Source organism: Eubalaena glacialis, chromosome 18, assembly GCF_028564815.1.
Source record: "Eubalaena glacialis isolate mEubGla1 chromosome 18, mEubGla1.1.hap2.+ XY, whole genome shotgun sequence".
NCBI lineage: Eukaryota > Metazoa > Chordata > Mammalia > Artiodactyla > Balaenidae > Eubalaena > Eubalaena glacialis.
In genome coordinates, this window is record NC_083733.1 from 7,880,921 (window position 1) to 7,897,895 (window position 16,975).

The 16,975-nt window shown below is 44.2% G+C and overlaps 1 protein-coding gene across 1 annotated transcript in view; it reads left to right on the plus strand.

Annotated features, from left to right (window-relative positions):
* The window catches only part of CDYL2 (chromodomain Y like 2), a 180,381-nt gene that overhangs the window by 125,207 nt on the left and 38,199 nt on the right, over window positions 1-16,975 (plus strand). The window lies entirely within an intron of this gene.

Consider the following 16,975-nt stretch of genomic DNA (forward strand, 5'->3'; position numbering starts at 1 on the left):
GACTCGTGTCCCCAAAGGACCGGTGCCTTTCGGAGGCCGCACGCACCTCCCAGAGCCCTTGCTTCCAATCTCGCGCCCTCAGCGCTGTAGCCCAGAGAGGCGAGGTCTGGGCCAGGCTCTGCTCCTCCTTCTCACACCCAGTTTGGACTTGGAATTCTCCCAGCTGGTTCTTAAGCTGGAGCCTCCTGCCCCTCATCTGTCGCTAACGCGCATGATCTGGCCCCATGTCTGTATTAGGTCCTAAATGCTGCCCCGACCCCATCCTAGGCCAGTTCTTTTGCTTTGTACCTTCTTGCTACCTCCCGCAAGCAACACAGCAAAGATTAGGGAATCCCTCCCTCTGACCAAGTCCCCACAAGCAAAATTAAGGAAAGAGGAGGCGATGACCCAGGTAATTCAAGCTCCCAAATCTGACATCTCCTCAATAGAGTGCTCAGTGGCTGAGTCTTCCAGGTGAGCCGTCTGCACCTGTTACCTGTGTTCCTTCATTTCTCAGGTACCCGTGTGTCCACGTGGTGCATTTTTCTCTTTAGCTGCCAGAACTCTAAGCCTTGGAATGTCAGGAAATCCTGCTCGAGTGTGGACAACCCACGCCCTACAGAGTAGTGCCACCCGATGCCCTGGGTGGAACCAGAGTGCGTGTGGGAATAGGGGTGCCGGGACGCAGGTGGGACAGGTTGGGAGAGTTTCCAGAAGGATGGGGTGACAGAGGCAGATGCACGTTAGAGGGATGATGATTTCAGAGTTCAGAGTGCTCAGGGCGCACCCGGCTGGGGAGAACGTGGCGTCTTTAGGCATTCTTGCCGGGGAATCTGAGCGATCTGCTTTGAGGTTCCTCTTTCTCCAGAGAGAGGAATTTCACCCAGACAGGATTTATTTAGCAGTCTCTGCCCCAGATTGACTCATGTTTCCGTCTGGGGATCCCTGATGCTGACATGACTCTGCCTGCTAACATATGGAAAAGCTGTTTGTTTTAAAAATCCATCTCTCAGGGAGGAGTGGGCTTGTGTAAATGAGGCCTGGCACAAACATCGGTGTTTGATGTTCCTGTGACAGGAGCGGAGGGATTCCCTGTCTCTGGAAGGGGGGCTTGTGAGGCTCCTTGGGTGTGATTGCTGGCACCCCGGCTGGTAGCAGCCCTCTACCCTGCTCAAGATGTGGCTGCCCTGAGAGTGGGGGGTTGGGAACGTGGGCGGGGAGGTGTGCTGACTCTAGCTGCCACACTGCAGGGCCGAGAGGGAAGTCAGACCTGTAGAGAAGTTCCGATGAAGGCATACTTCTCCTTCCATGCCCTTTTCCAGAGCGGGGCAGGGCTGCTAGCTGTGTGCAATCTGTCCTTGGGCCTCATCGATACCGCCCGGTTCATGATCTGGTGATGGAGCATGGTTCCCCATGACCCGGGGAAACAGATGAGAATGAGCCTCCTGGCCTCAGTGGTGGCCTTGTTAACCTCGAGTGCTTCCCTAGATCTTTCTTGTCTCTGATCTCTTCTTGGCCTCATTTTTTCCCGATGTTGAATGTTCTCTACTCCACTCGGGCCCATGCCTGGACAGAGGGGAGGAAGCCACCTGCCTCTCTTTTGTTTGGTTTTGGGTGTTCCCAAAGGGCCCTTTTGTTTAATCGCATCCCACAATATTGGTGTCCTTGAGGTTCTCATAAGCCTAAGGCAGTGGTTCTCAAATTCATGTGTGTAAGATTCCTTGGCACTTTGTTAAAATGCAAATCCTGTAGAATCTGATTTACTAAGTCTGGGGTGGAGCCCAGAAGATGGGCTTTTAACAAGCGCCCTAGGTGGCTCTCATGCATTTGGGGACCTGTTCTGTGGCAAAATGGGGTGATAATTACGTTTCACATCAGGTGTCAATTTAAATCAATTCAATACTTCTTTTGTTCTTCCTGAGAGTTAATCACCATGCTAGGTGCTTGGAGTAAAGTAATAAAAAGATAGGTAAGGACGGAACCCTCTGAAACTTACAGTCTGCTCTCCACTAGGTTGAGAGTGGGTGTCTCTGGGTCATTGTTGAGAAGACTCCTGAGGCTGACTCACTGGAAGGAGTAACACATATGTTACGTAGATGGTATGCCTTTCCATATCTGCATGACATCTTCTGTGGTCACTGGGGTGATAAATGCCCCAGCCCTGGTCAGCTTTTAACACTCTAGTTAGAAATAGCATAATATCCAGGTCTTGGAGTAACTGGGAAGAGGAAAAGACGGAGAATCCTTGCCAGAGAGAGAGAGAGAGAGGAGAGAAAGGTTTGGGGTTCTTGGAGAAGACCCAAGACAGAGGGGCTTGTGTCGTTCCAGAACTTGCCAGCCAGGGGTCAGAGGCGTAGTCAAGCACAACGCGACTCCACTTGTGTTTTCAGCCCGAGGGAAGCCTTGATGCAGCCAATGTCCATGCGCATGCAGACCCTGAATGTTTTCCTCCGCGCCCTCCCCAGCCCCGCCTTCTCTGACCACTGCCACCAAGGATCCAGATCCCAGTGGCACAAGGGTGAGGTAGCAGGGTTTTCAGCACGGAGGGGGCCTCATCTTTGCCTTGCAGAAGGGGACGGGGAGATCCTGGCTACGCTTTCCCAGCATTTGTTTTGGGGGTGGGCTGTTGCTTTTTATATGATTTCAACTCCTCTTTGGTGAATTAAGGTTCTGCATACAGAAAAGCAACTTATGTAACACGTTACTCATTTACTGCTGACTTCCCCGATCTGAGCTGTGGGAGCAGGTGCTAAATTGGGGCTCCAGCGGGTGGTGCTTTGGTTTCAGACAGCATTTTCCCCAGCAATGTTTGTGAAGCGCGTGCGGCGACTCAGTGCCGCTTTTGCTTCTGATTCTTCTCCCATAATGACAAACGGCTCTGTGGTCCGGGTACCATCTGCCTCAGTATCCCTTCGGGAGCTTGTTAAAAGTGGGCTCTACCCCAATCAAATGAATCTCAGGAGGCAGGGTGTGGATTGTGTCTTTTAAATGCTGCATTTTAACTGCCATGGTATATACAGTAGTTCCTGCATAAGCGTTTCATTGTAAGTGATGGGTGGTTCATAGATCCCATCCTTTGTTGGTGGATTGAGTTACTCCTTCAGTTTTAAGCTTGTAAGTGGGAATGTGATTTAGTCCTTTAAACGTTTAAAACCTGATATAATTTCTCCTTCTTGCTAATGCACTCTCTACCAGGCATCCCTCTCTCTCTCTCTTTTTTTTTTTTTCCCTAAAACAGACCTGTTTCATCCATATAGAAAAACTGTTGGGTTAGTGAACTCCTCCTGTGGTCTGGTCTAGAACTCATTAGTTCTGTTTCATCAGAATAGGCCAAAGCATCAATATTTGACAGATTCAGATGAACCTTTAACCTGTGGACACACCCCTGACTAGGAGCCAACTCTGAGCCCCAGCACAACACACAGATGCCCAGCGTTTTCCGAATTTCCCTGAAGCCGATGAGTTTCCACTTTGATGCTGACCCGGTGACCCTGTGTTCACATTTCTTTGAATTTTGAGAATCATCGTTCTTGTTTCCCGATGAGTGTTGTCTGTGGCCCAGGCGCTGCATCTCAGACACCGCCTGATTCAGTGTTTTCAGAATTGTTCCTATCACTGAGTGAGTCATCCCACACAAACGTGCAACACTTGCCATCGTCTCTCCATTGATCTTTTAAAATTATCTCAGCTTGCACTTCTCTCATGTTTGTTTATCTCTTCCTACTCACTCTATCAACAAGATGATCGTTTTCCTTTTATCGATCATAATGGAGTAACCATGTTTTAAAAGCACTTCAGAACTAAGCGTGAACATGGGAAATGCCCTATGACTTTCGAGAAGCTCGGGCTCTCAGACATGGAGCCGGCATCAGAATCCACTGGCGGGTATGTTAAAACACAGATTACTGTGCCAACCCCCAGAGTTTCTGATTTAGTAGGTACGGGGAAGAGCCTGAAAATCTGCATTGCTAGCAAGTTCCCAGATGCTGCCGCTGGTCCAGGGACCCTGCTTTCACAACTGCTCGCTGCTCTAGACGAATAAGCACCAAGGTGGTTGGGACAAAAATGACAGACAGTGGTTGGGAACACCAGTTGGTGGTACTGGGGAGAGTTGAAGCCCTTTTGCTCTGGTACTTGAGTTTGCATTCCTGAGGATTCGTAAGTTGAAAGTTTGTGAAATGAAGTTGTTAAGTGGAAAGTCTTATTGCATGGGAACTTCCCCGTTAGGCCTTGGAGTTTACAAAGTCCTTTCGTGATCTTCTTCGTCCTAACCGGCAGCTGTTAGGAGACCACCCATTTTTCGGGGGAGGAGACTGAAGTTACAAGTGTCCAGGTTGGGACTAGGAGAGAAATCCAGGCAGTTCGACTCCAGAGATGGTCCCTAGATCACTGCTCTGCTGGCTCCCAGGCAGTACAAGGCAGTTCCTGATCCCTGATAAAAATATGCCCTGACTGAACTCTGCTCGGTGTTATGTGGCAGCCTGGAGGGGAGGGGAGTGTGGAGGAGAATGGATACATGCGTATGTATGGCTGAGTCTCTTTGCTGTGCACCTGAAACTATCACAACATTGTTCATCAGCTATACTCCAATGTAAAATAAAATTTTAAAAAAATATGCCCTGGTTGGGGGACCCCCAGAGGCTGGTGGGGCAGAAGCCACTTGGACTCACCCTCATTGCTTATTGATGGACAGATATAATCGTTCTAAGCCTGAGAAATTGAGATTAACTCTGTGCCATTCAATTTGAAAGCCAGGAGTAAATGGTCAATTTCATTAAAAAAATACAACTTAAAACGGACTCACTGACAACTAGAAAACCTGAATAGGGCAATAACTCTTTTTTTTTTTTAACATCTTTATTGGAGTATAATTGCTTTACAATGGTGTGTTTCTGCTTTACAACAAAGTGAATCAGCTATACATATACGTATATCCTCATACCTCCTCCCTCTTGCATCTCCCTCCCACCCTCCCTATCCCACCCTTCTAGGGAGTCACAAAGCACCGAGCTGATCTCCCTGTGCTATGCAGCTGCTTCCCACTAGCTATCTATTTTACATTTGGTAGTGTATATAAGTCCATGCCACTCTCTCACTTCGTCCCAGTTTACCCTTCCCCCTCCCCATGTCCTCAAGTCCATTCTCTACGTCTGCATCTTTATTCCTGTCCTGCCCCTAGGTTCTTCAGAACCTTTTTTTTTTTTTAGATTCCATATGTATGTGTTAGCATATGGTATTTATTTTTCTCCTTCTGACTTACTTCACTCTGTATGACAGACTCTAGGTCCGTCCACCTCACTGCAAATAACTCAATTTCGTTTCTTTTTATGGCTGAGTAATATTCCATTGTGTATATGTGCCACATCTTCTTTATCCATTCATCTGTCAATGGACATTTAGGTTGCTTCCATGTCCAGGCTATTGTAAATAGAGCTGCAGTGAACATTGTGGTACATGACTCTTTTTGAATTATGGTTTTCTCAGGGTATATGCCCAGTAGTAGGATTGCTGGGTCATATGGTAGTTCCATTTTTAGTTTTTTGAGGAACCTCCATACTGTTCTCCATAGTGTCTGTATCAATTTACATTCCCACCAACAGTGCAAGAGGGTTCCCTTTTCTCCACACCCTCTCTAGCATTTATTGTTTGTAAATTTTTTGATGATGGCCATTCTGACTGGTGTGAGGTGATACCTCATTGTAGTTTTGATTTGCATTTCTCTAATGATTAGTGATGTTGAGCATCCTTTCATGTGTTTGTTGGCAATCTGTATATGTTCTTTGGAGAAATGTCTGTTTAGGTCTTCTGCCGATTTTTGGATTGGGTTGTTTGTTTTTCTGATATTGAGCTGCATGAGCTGCTTGTATATTTTGGAGATTAATCTTTTGTCAGTTGCTTCATTTGCAAATATTTTCTCCCATTCTGAGGGTTGTCTTTTTGTCTTGTTTATGGTTTCCTTTGCTGAGCAAAAGCTTTTAAGTTTCATTATGTCCCATTTGTTTATTTTTGTTTTTATTTCCATTTCTCTAGGAGGTGGGTCAAAAAGGATCTTGCTGTGATTTATGTCATAGAGTGTTCTCCCTATGTTTTCCTTTAAGAGTTTTATAGTGTCTGGCCTTACATTTAGGTCTTTCATCCATTTTGAGTTTATTTTTGTATATGGTGTTAGGGAGTATTCTAATTTCATTCTTTTACGTGTAGCTGTCCAGTTTTCCCAGCACCATTTATTGAAGAGGCTGTCTTTTCTCCATGTATATTCTTGCCTCCTTTATCAAAAATAGGGGGACCATATGTGCGTGGGTTTATCTCTAGGCTTTCTATCCTGTTCCATTGATCTATATTTCTGTTTTTGTGCCAGTACCATACTGTCTTGATTACTGTAGCTTTGTAGTAAAGTCTGAAGTCAGGGAGCCTGATTCCTCCAGCTCTGTTTTTGTTTCTCAAGATCGCTTTGGCTATTTGGGGTCTTTGGTGTTTCCATACAAACTGTGCAATTTTTTGTTCTAGTTCTGTGAAAAATGCCATTGGTAGTTTGATAAGGAGTGCATTGAATCTGTAGATTGCTTTGGGTAGTATAGTCATTTTCACAATGTTCATTCTTCCAATCCAAGAACATGGTGTCTGTCTCCATCTGTTTGTATCATCTTTAATTTCTTTCATCAGTGTCTTATAGTTTTCTGCATACAGGTCTTTTGTCTCCTTAGGTAGGTTTATTCCTAGGTATTTTATTCTTTTTGTTGCAATGGTAAATGGGAGTGTTTCCTTAATTTCTCCTTCAGATTTTTCATCATTAATGTATAGGAATGCAAGAGATTTCTGAGCATTAATTTTGTATCCTGCTAATTCACCAAATTCATTGATTAGCTCTAGTAGTTTTCTGGTAATATCTTTAGGATTCTCTATGTATAGTATCATGTCATCTGCAAACAGTGCCAGCTTTACTTCTTCTTTTCCAATTTGGATTCCTTTTATTTCTTTTTCCTCTCTGATTGCTGTGGCTAACACTTCCAAAACTATGTTGAATAATAGTGGTGAGAGTGGGCAACCTTGTCTTGTTCCTGATCTTAGTGGAGATGGTTTCAGTTTTTCACCATTGAGAATGATGTTGGCTGTGGGTTTGTCATATATGGCCTTTATTATGTTGAGGTAAGATCCCTCTCTGCCTACTTTCTGGAGGGTTTTTATTATAAATGGGTATTGAATTTTGTCAAAAGCTTTTTCTGCATCTGTTGAGATGATCATATGGATTTTCTCCTGCAGTTTGTTAATATGGTGTATCACACTGATTGATTTGCGTGTACTGAAGAATCCTTGCATTCCTGGGATAAACCCCACTTGATCATGGTGGATCACCCTTTTAATGTGCTGTTGAATTCTGTTTGCTAGTATTTTATTGAGGATATTTGCATCTATGTTCATCAGTGATATTGGCCTGTAGTTTTCTTTCTTTGTGACATCTTTGTCTGGTTTTGGTATCAGGGTGATGGTGGCCTCATAGAATGAGTTTGGGAGTATTCCTCCCTCTGCAATATTTTGGAAGAGTTTGAGAAGGATAGGTGTTAGCTCTTCTCTAAATGTTTGATAGAATTCGCCTGTGAAGCCATCTGGTCCTGGGCTTTTGTGTGTTGGAAGATTTTTAATCACAGTCTCAATGTCAGTGCTTGTGATTGGTCTGTTTATATTTTCTATTTCTTCCTGGTTCAGTCTCAGAAGGTTGTGCTTTTCTAAGAATTTGTCCATTTCTTCCAGGTTATCCATTTTATTGGCATATAGTTGCTTGTAGTAATCTCTCATGATCCTTTGTATTTCTGCAGTGTCAGTTGTTACTTCCCTTTTTCATTTCTAATTCTGTTGATTTGAGTCTTCTCGCTTTTTTTCTGGATTAGTCTGGCTAATGGTTTATCAATTTTGTTTATCTTCTCAAAGAACCAGATTTTAGTTTTATTGATCTTTGCTATCGTTTCCTTCATTTCTTTTTCAATTATTTCTGATCTGATATTTATGATTTCTTTCCTTCTGCTAACTTTGGAGTTTTTTTGTTTTTCTTTCTCTAATTGCTTTAGGTGTAAGGTTAGGTTGTATATTTGAGTTGTTTCTTGTTTCTAGAGGTAGGATTGTACTGCTATAAACTTCCCTCTTAGAACTGCTTTTGCTGCATCCCATAGGTTTTGGGTCGTCGTGTTTTCATTCTCATTTGTTTCTAGGTATTTTTTGATTTCCTCTTTGATTTCTTCAGTGATCTCTTAGTTATTAAGTAGTATATTGTTTAGCTTCCATGTGTTTGTATTTTTTACAGATCTTTTCCTGTAATTGATATCTAGTCTCATAGCATTGTGGTCGGAAAAGATACTTGATACGATTTCAATTTTCTTAAATTTACCAATGCTTGATTTGTGACCCAAGATATGATCTATCCTGGAGAATGTTCCATGAGCACTGAAAAGAAAGTGTATTCTGTTGTTTTTGGATGGAATGTCCCATAAATATCAATTAAGTCCATCTTGTTTAATATATCATTTAAAGCTTGTGTTTCCATATTTATTTTCATTTTGGATGATCTGTCCATTGGTGAAAGTGGGGTGTTAAAGTCCCTTACTATGATTGTGTTACTGTCGATTTCCCCTTTTATGGCTGTTAGCATTTGCCTTATGTATTGAGGTCCTCCTATGTTGGGTGCATAAATATTTACAATTGTTATATCTTCTTCTTGGATTGATCCCTTGATCATTATGTAGTGTCCTTCTTTGTCTCTTATAAGAGTCTTTATGTTAAAGTCTATTTTGTCTGATATGAGTATTGCTACTCCAGCTTTCTTTTGATTTCCATTTGCATGGAATATCTTTTTCCATCCCCTCACTTTCAGTCTGTATGTGTCCCTAGGTCTGAAGTGGGTCTCTTGTAGACAGCATATATACGGGTTCTGTTTTTGTATCCATTCAGCCAGTCTGTGTCTTTTGGCGGGAGCATTGAATCCATTTATATTTAAGGTAATTATTGATATGTATGTTCCTATTCCCATTTTCTTAATTGTTTTGGGTTTGTTATTGTAGGTCTTTTCCTTCTCTTGTGTTTCCTGCCTAAAGAAGTTCCTTTAGCATTTGGCGTAAAGCTGGTTTGGTGGTGCTGAATTCTCTTAGCTTTTGCTTGTCTGTAAAGGTTTTAATTTCTCCATCAAATCTGAATGAGATCCTTGCTGGGTAGAGTAATCTTGGTTGTAGTTTTTTCCCTTTCATCACTTTAAATATGTCCTGCCACTCCCTTCTGGCTTGCAGAGTTTCTGCTGAAAGATCAGCTGTTAACCTTATAGGGATTCCCTTGTATGTTATTTGTTGTTTTTCCCTTGCTGCTTTTAATATTTTTTCTTTGTATTTAATTTTTGATAGTTTGCTTAGTATGTGTCTTGGCGTGTTTCTCCTCAGATTTATCTTGTATGGGACTCTCTGAGCTTCCTGGACTTGATTGACTATTTCCTTTCCCATATTAAGGAAATTTTCAACTATAATCTCTTCAAATATTTTTTCAGTCCCTTTCTTTTTTTTTTTAATTTTTTTTTTAATGATATCCTTGTCTGCTTACATTCTTTTTATTTATGTATGTATGTATGTTTGTATGGCTGTGTTGGGTCTTCGTTTCTGTGCGAGGGCTTTCTCTAGTTGTGGCAAGCGGGGGCCACTCTTCATCGCGGTGCGGGGGCCACTCTTCATCGCGGTGCGCGGGCCTCTCACTATCGCGGCCTCTCGTTGCCGAGCACAGGCTCCAGACATGCAGGCTCAGTAATTGTGGCTCACGGGCTGAGTTGCTCCGCGGCATGTGGGATCTTCCCAGACCAGGGCTCGAACCCGTGTCCCCTGCATTGGCAGGCAGATTCTCAACCACTGCGCCACCAGGGAAGCCCTTCAGTCCCTTTCTTTTCCTCTTTTTCTTCTTCTGGGACCCCTATAATTCAAATGTTCGTGAGTTTAATGTTGTCCCAGAGGCCTCTAAGACTGTCCTCATTTCTTTTCATTCTGTTTTCTTTATTCTTCTCTGCAGTAGTTATTTCCACTATTTTATCTTCCAGGTCACTTATCCGTTCTTCTGCCTCAGTTATTCTGCTATTGATTCCTTCTAGAGAATTTTTAATTTCATTTATTGTGTTGTTCATCATTGTTTGTTTTCTCTTTAGTTCTTCTAGGTCCTTGTTAAACGTTTCTTGTATTTTCTCCATTCTATTTCCAAGATTTTGGATCATCTTTACTATCATTACTCTGAATGCTTTTTCAGGTAGACTGCCTATTTCCTCTTCATTTGTTTGGTTTGGTGGGTTCTTACTTTGCTCCTTCATCTGCTGTGTGTTTCTCTGACTTCTCATTTTGCTTAATTTACTGTGTTTGGGGTCTCCTTTTCGAAGGCTGCAGGTTCATAGTTCTTGTTGTTTTTGGTGTCTGCCCCCAGTGGCTAAGGTTGGTTCAGTGGGTTGCATAGGCTTCCTGGTGGAGGGGACTAGTGCCTGTGTTCTGGTGGATGAGGCTGGATCTTGTCTTTCCGGTGGGCAGGACGGCGTCCGGTGGTGTGTTTTGGGGTGTCTGTGACCTTATTATGATTTTAGGCCACCTCTCTGCTAATGGGTCGGGTTGTGTTCCTGTCTTGCTAGTTGTTTGGCATAGGGTGTCCTGCACTGTAGCTTGGTGGTCGTTGAGTGGAGCTGGGTCTTAGCGTTGAGATGGAGTTCTCTGGGAGAGCTTTCGCCGTTTGATATTACATGGAGCTGGGAGGTGTCTGGTGGACCAGTGTCCTGAACTTGGCTCTCCCACCTCAGAGGCACAGGCCTGACACCTGGCTGGAGCACCAAGACCCTGTCAGCCACACGGCCAGGTACGTGGGGAGTTTCTTGCCTTTTGGGAGGTTTGAGGTCTTCTGCCAGCGTTCAGTAGGTGTTCTGTAGGAGTTGTTCCACATGTAGATGTATTTGTGGGGAGGAAGGTGATCTCCACGTCTTACGCCTCCGCCATCTTGAAGGTCTCCCTCGGGCAGACCTTAATTTAACTCTTAAATTATTAAATCAGTCTTTACACATCTCTCATATAAAGCGGGAAGAAGGCACACAAGGCTCAGATGATTTTACAGGCCAGCCTACCTAATATTCTAGAACAGAAACTTTACCTCTCATATCCGAATGGTTGCAGAGAACAGAAAAAGAGAAAACACTCCAACTCTTGTGAAAAGACCAGTATAACCTGGATTTCCAAACCAGACAAGGAAGGGAGGAAGAAGGAAAATTATAGGCTAGGTTCACTTAAGAGTATAGTTGTAAAAGTCCTGAATAACCCTCCTAGGCTTGTTATAGTTCCCTGATACTTCCTCAAAATTGTGATTGTTTCAGAAACGTCTTGTTCCATGCCCTGAACTTGACCCCGGTTCATGATCTTTAGAATCACCACTGCTTCTGGAGGTGCCCAGCTTGTCCCCAGTGGCGCGGGCAGTGGCCCGAAGCCATCTAGTGAATCACAGAAAGTCTGAAAAGGGTGTCCACGTGGGGCCTCTTGTGAAGGCAGGTATCCGTTTCCCTGGGCACAGCTGTTCTTTTAACAAACTTCAAACACCCACTCCCAGGCAGCAGACTTTAACCAACCTTTTTGTTTTTTCAGAAGTGGGTCATTTTCCAGACACATAACAACCACCAAAGCCTAAGGGGTTCTTTGGTTTTGTCTTTCAAAGCATGGCAAGTGAGCAAGTTGTGTGAATGAATGAACTTAAAACCCTTTTACGGGTAATGTGCAGACCTGTCCAACGTGGCCACTGCATCTGAGTGGAAAGTGCCTGACTGTGATGGAAAATCTGACTGTCAGCCTGACGCAAGGCAAATCCAAGGGGGAATTCGACTCTCCCTGTGGGTTCCCCATTTCCGGATTTGATTTTGGCATCCAGAGGAGGCTGATGGAATCTTGACTACTGTCAAGACTCAGAGATGGGCAGATTACTTTCCCTGCCAGCTCCGATATTGTTTTCCTCTCTCAACTACCTCAAAAAAAGTCTTAGGAACTGTTTCCAAGTCCCATTCATCAGTGGTGAACAAAAGACGGGGAGTGGGGAGTAGGAGTCCCACCCCTCCCCAGTCACAAGCTGTGAGAGTGGTACATTGTCTGCAGAGGGTCTCAAAACAATGGTAAAATTCAGTTTGCAAATGTTGGTGAAAAGCTAGTCCTCCCTACCGGGGTGGACCCCCAGGGACCAGGGCTCCGGCTCCACCTGCACTGGCCCTACAAAGAGCCAGTCTCCATTAATGGTGCTGATAATGTGGTGCTGGGCTCCCACTGTAGCGGAAGCCTCACTGTTTGTGTTTAACCAGTGCATATCATTTAATCCCCTCACTGGCTCTCAGACCTAGCAACTTGACAACATAGCAACACAACAAGGTTAGCTATGATTAGCCTTGCTTAGAGGTGGGGAAACTGAGGCTCAGAGGGGTGGGGACACAGAGCGCCAAAGGGAGGAGCTAGGTGGTGCCAGGTCTAGCGATGCTGAAGCTCTCAGAGGTCTGTGACCCGTTTTATAAAAAGACACTTCAGGGATTTAAGTTCAAACCAGCAAAGCTCTCCCCAGGGTCCTAGGGCAGCATTCTGGCCAGCATCCCTGAGTCTTCCTATGAGATAGCTTCAGTGGTTCCAAAGGTGCTGGCTTGGCATTCTAGGGAGATGGAATTGCCAGTCCTGAGGATTTTCCTCTAGGCTTTATTTTCTATTTTTTAAAATTTTGTTGGAGTATAGTTGATTTACAGTATTGTGGTAGTTTCAGGTGTACAGCAAAGTGATTCAGTTATACGTATACATATATTCATTCTTTTTCAGATTCTTTTCCCATGTAGATTATCACAGAATATTGAGCAGAGTTCCCTGTGCTCTACAGTAGGTCCTTGTTTGTTGGTAGGTCTATTTTATACATAGTAGTGTGTGTCTGTTAATCCCAAACTCCTAATTTATTCCTCCCCTCCACTTTTCCCCTTTGGTAACCATAAGTTTGTTTTTGAAATCTGTGAGTCTGTTTCTGTTTTGTAAATAAGTTCATTTATATCATTTTTTTTTTACCTCTAGGCTTTAGATTAAAAGGCACACACACACACACGCACACTCACAACACTTCAAGGGAACTCCCTTAATTATCAAAGTTTATTTCAGTGGTAGAAGAAATAGCAAAAAATAAAAGTCAACAGCGTCCATCAGCTGATGAAAGGGTAAACAAAATTTGTTATATCCATACAATGGAATGTTACTCAGTCATAAAAAGGAATGAAGTACTGACACAGGCTACAACCTGGATGACCCTTGAGAACACAACACTAAGTGAAAGAAGCCAGTCACAGAAGACCACTTACTGTATGACAATTTATTTGAAAGGTCCAGAGTAGGCAAATCTATAGAGACAGAAAGTAGATTAGTGGTTGCCAGAGGCTGGGAGAATGAAAGGAACGGGGAATGAGTGATGGTTGCACAACTCTGCAAATACACTTACTAATCACTAAATTATATCCTTTGAATGGGTGAATTTTATAGTATGTAAATTATATCTCAACAAAGCTGTTTCAAACAAAAAGGAAAAGAAACAACAAGTAGAATAAAAAAAATGGCTAGTGCTTGCCACGTGTTAGGGACCCTCCTGAGTGCTGTCCGCAGAGATGCCCCCATTTCCCACACCTCTCAGATTTGTCCAAGTGCAGCAGGAGGTGGAGCTGGAATAGAGCCACAGTGCGACTCCTGAACACCAGATCCCACCTACGAAATCCAAGCGCTCTTAGTGGACCAACAGCACATACGAGTTTCCTGCAGCTGCTGTAACGCACCGGGTGGCTTAAAGCAACACACATTTATACTCTTAGAGTTTTGGACATCAGAAGTCTAAAATGGGTTGGCAGGGCTGTGCTCCTTCTAGAGGCTCTAGGGGAGGATTGGGTTTCTTGTCTTTTTCAGTTTCTAGAGGTCGCCCGCATTCCTTGGTTTGTGGCTCTGCATCTATCTCTCTGACCTCTGCTTCCATTGTCACATCCCCTTCTCTGACTCCGCCCCTCCTGCCTCTCTCTTATAAGGACCCTTGTGATGATACTGGGCCCACTCAGTGTAATCTAGGGTCATCTCCTCATCTCAAGAGCCTCAATCACATTTACAAAGTTCCTTTTGCCACGTCAGGTCACATATTCCCAGGTTCCGGGGATTAGGATGAGGACATCTTTGGGGGTGCATTATTCAGCAGACCACTGGCACGTAGGAGAATTTGGAGGGAAGAAAGTTGAGGCACGTGGGTTTATATTCTTGTATGGGCAGAAACGAGTTGGTAACAAGGAAACATGAATTTTGTCCTCTGGATTAGACAGTGCATGTAAATGGAATCATCTGCTTGGTGTGGACTGGTAAATGACTGGCGGGCACTGAAGTTGGCTTAAGTTTGCTTGTTGATCTCAGAGATGGGAGGTGAGCAGCAGGTCCCGCAAGACAGGAAGCACTTTCTGAATTCCACAAGGCGGCTCCGTGTGACGCATCCCACATCAGCATTTATCTTAGACAAGCTGGCTCAAGCCCTCCGAATGCTTGAGCCTCGCTAATAATGACAGTAGCGGCAATGGCATCAATAACAGGTATTTATTACATCCTTGCTGTGCGTCAGGTGCGGGGCTCAGGATTTTACATGCAGTAGCTCAGGGAATCCTGACAGCTCTATGAAGTAGGTCATCTTTTCATCCCTAGTTTACAGGTGAGGAAAGTGAGCCTTTCAGAAGTTAGGACCTCCAGAGGGTAATGTGGTAGAGTCAGAATTCTGACCCCGCTTTTTTTTTTTTTTTTTTTTTTTGAGATCCAGGGCTTTTTAAAACTTTCTTACACTGCCTTAATGTGTGATATCTGACTTTCTTACCAGACCCTAATCACACAGTGGGAAAAAGCCTGTTCTGCTCATGTGTGTGCATGCGTGTGTGTGTGTGTTTGTGTCTGTGTGTGTGGAAAATACTTTGTATGACAACATTTGCATTTTCATTTTTCTACTCAGTAGAATATGAGTATAGCATATGCCTATTTCCATATTGGGCAGGTCTTCATGTTTGTAATTTTAGTCGTGCCATTATATTTTTTCAAGAGAACATACAATATTTTACTTAGTCTCTTGTCTTTGGACATTTAGGTTGGGTCTAAACTACTTTGGTTTTATCTTGTTTTATTTCTCCATTGTTTTCTTAGGATAAATTCCCAGAGGCAGGATCGTACTGGTGATTTTACCCCTCTCCCTGGCAAAAAAAGAAGACTGTACAAATATTTAACAATAACCAGCGAGGTCTGATTTGTAGTTTTGCCATTGTCTTGCCAGCATTGTTTGTGGGGGTAAAAACGGGGGCACTGCGGTCTTTCTCTGATTTGCATTTCTTTACTTATCATTGAGGTTGGGTCTTTTCTCCACATGCTCATCGACTCTTTGTGGCTTGTCTGTTCCCATCTCTGAACTTGGGGCTTGTGCTGCCAGCCTTGACAAAGGAGGATGGAGGCGAGGGCAAGGTGTGCCTGCAGGCTGGGGAGGAGGTGGGCTTGGCCAAGGGGCTGGTGTGTTTAGGGAAAGACTCAGGGTGACTTCTAGAAGGCTGGCGGGGCCAGGGTGGGCGATGCCTGGATGCCTGAGGACCTGACCCTAGTTGTACTTACAGGACCAGCTGCTGCGCAAGGTCATCAATGGAAGGACTGATCCTACATTTTGATTTAGGGTTTCCTGATGACTTTCTGATCCTAAATTATGGATGAACTGTCAGAAAAGACAGAAATAGCAAAATCTCCTCCTGGCCTGTATGTCAGTGGTGAAGGTGGAGAAGGGAATTGTGACTGCCCTCCACTGCTGCCACCTGTCAGCTTCCGGCTGCCCAGCCCAGCACCCTCTCCGGTGCCCTCGGCCCAGATCCCTGTCCCCCCGGGGCTTCCTGCAGTTCTGACTCGGTTCTGGGGCCTCCCCACCCCTGGAGTCCACGGCTGGGCATGGCCACGCTCCCCGGTCCTCGGCGTCTCTAAGTCCTGAGCTGTAGAGGCTCTGGGGGAGTGGCCCCCGCCTCATCCCGTCCCCTCCCTGGGCACTTGGAGGAAACTTCAGGTCGGTCACCTTGGCCCTCCCTCTTCCCATTTCCTGTCCACGTGGTGAAGTGCATTGTCCACTGTTGTCCCTTCTTGCTCTTTTTCTTGTGAGTATTTATATCTTTCTAAAAATTTATTCCTTCACTGCTATTTCAGGGTGGTTTCATGAGAGAGAAATGGGTTGGGATGGTGGCCTATCTAACTGCAGGTCCCCAAAATGCCCCTTCCCTTTTCTCCCCCCGACTTCTTTCCCTCCCTTCCTCCCTTCCTTCCTTCCGTCCTTCCCTCCCTCCCCCCCTCCCCCCTTCCTTCCTTCCTTCTTTCCTTCCTTTTTAAAGTTAAAAAGTAACTTATTTCAGTTTAAAACATTAAAACACTATGGAAAGTATAAGCTTTTAAAAAATTCAAGTTCCCCCCTTCTTTTTTCCCAAATTCTATTTAGAGGTGACTGATGTTAATATTTCCCTATAGATCTTTCTGGACCACTCTCCAAACTTATGCAAATTTTATATATATATATATATATATATATATTTATTTATTTATTTATTTATTTATTACACATTATATATTATATGTGTAAAAATGTTCTGTTTGCTGAAATATCTGTTGAAGGAATGATGAACAAGAATAATCCCACGTCTGTGGGTGTGGTGGGTGTATATACACACAGGCGCACGAGCACACACATGTGAGACGCCAAGGCCTCACTGAGAAGGTGGCATCTGGGTAAAGACTGGAGGTGGTGAGAACATCTTGTTTTAAATTTAAAAATCCATCTGTGTCAGGCATGTGGATGTGCCTCCCCTTTCTGGCTGCCTGGGGTTTCATGGTGTGCGGGCACTTAGCTGTCCTCTCTCTGTTGGGCGTTCAAGATGCCTCCAAAGGCACACACTCTTGCCAGCTCTGGCTGCTGCCGGTCT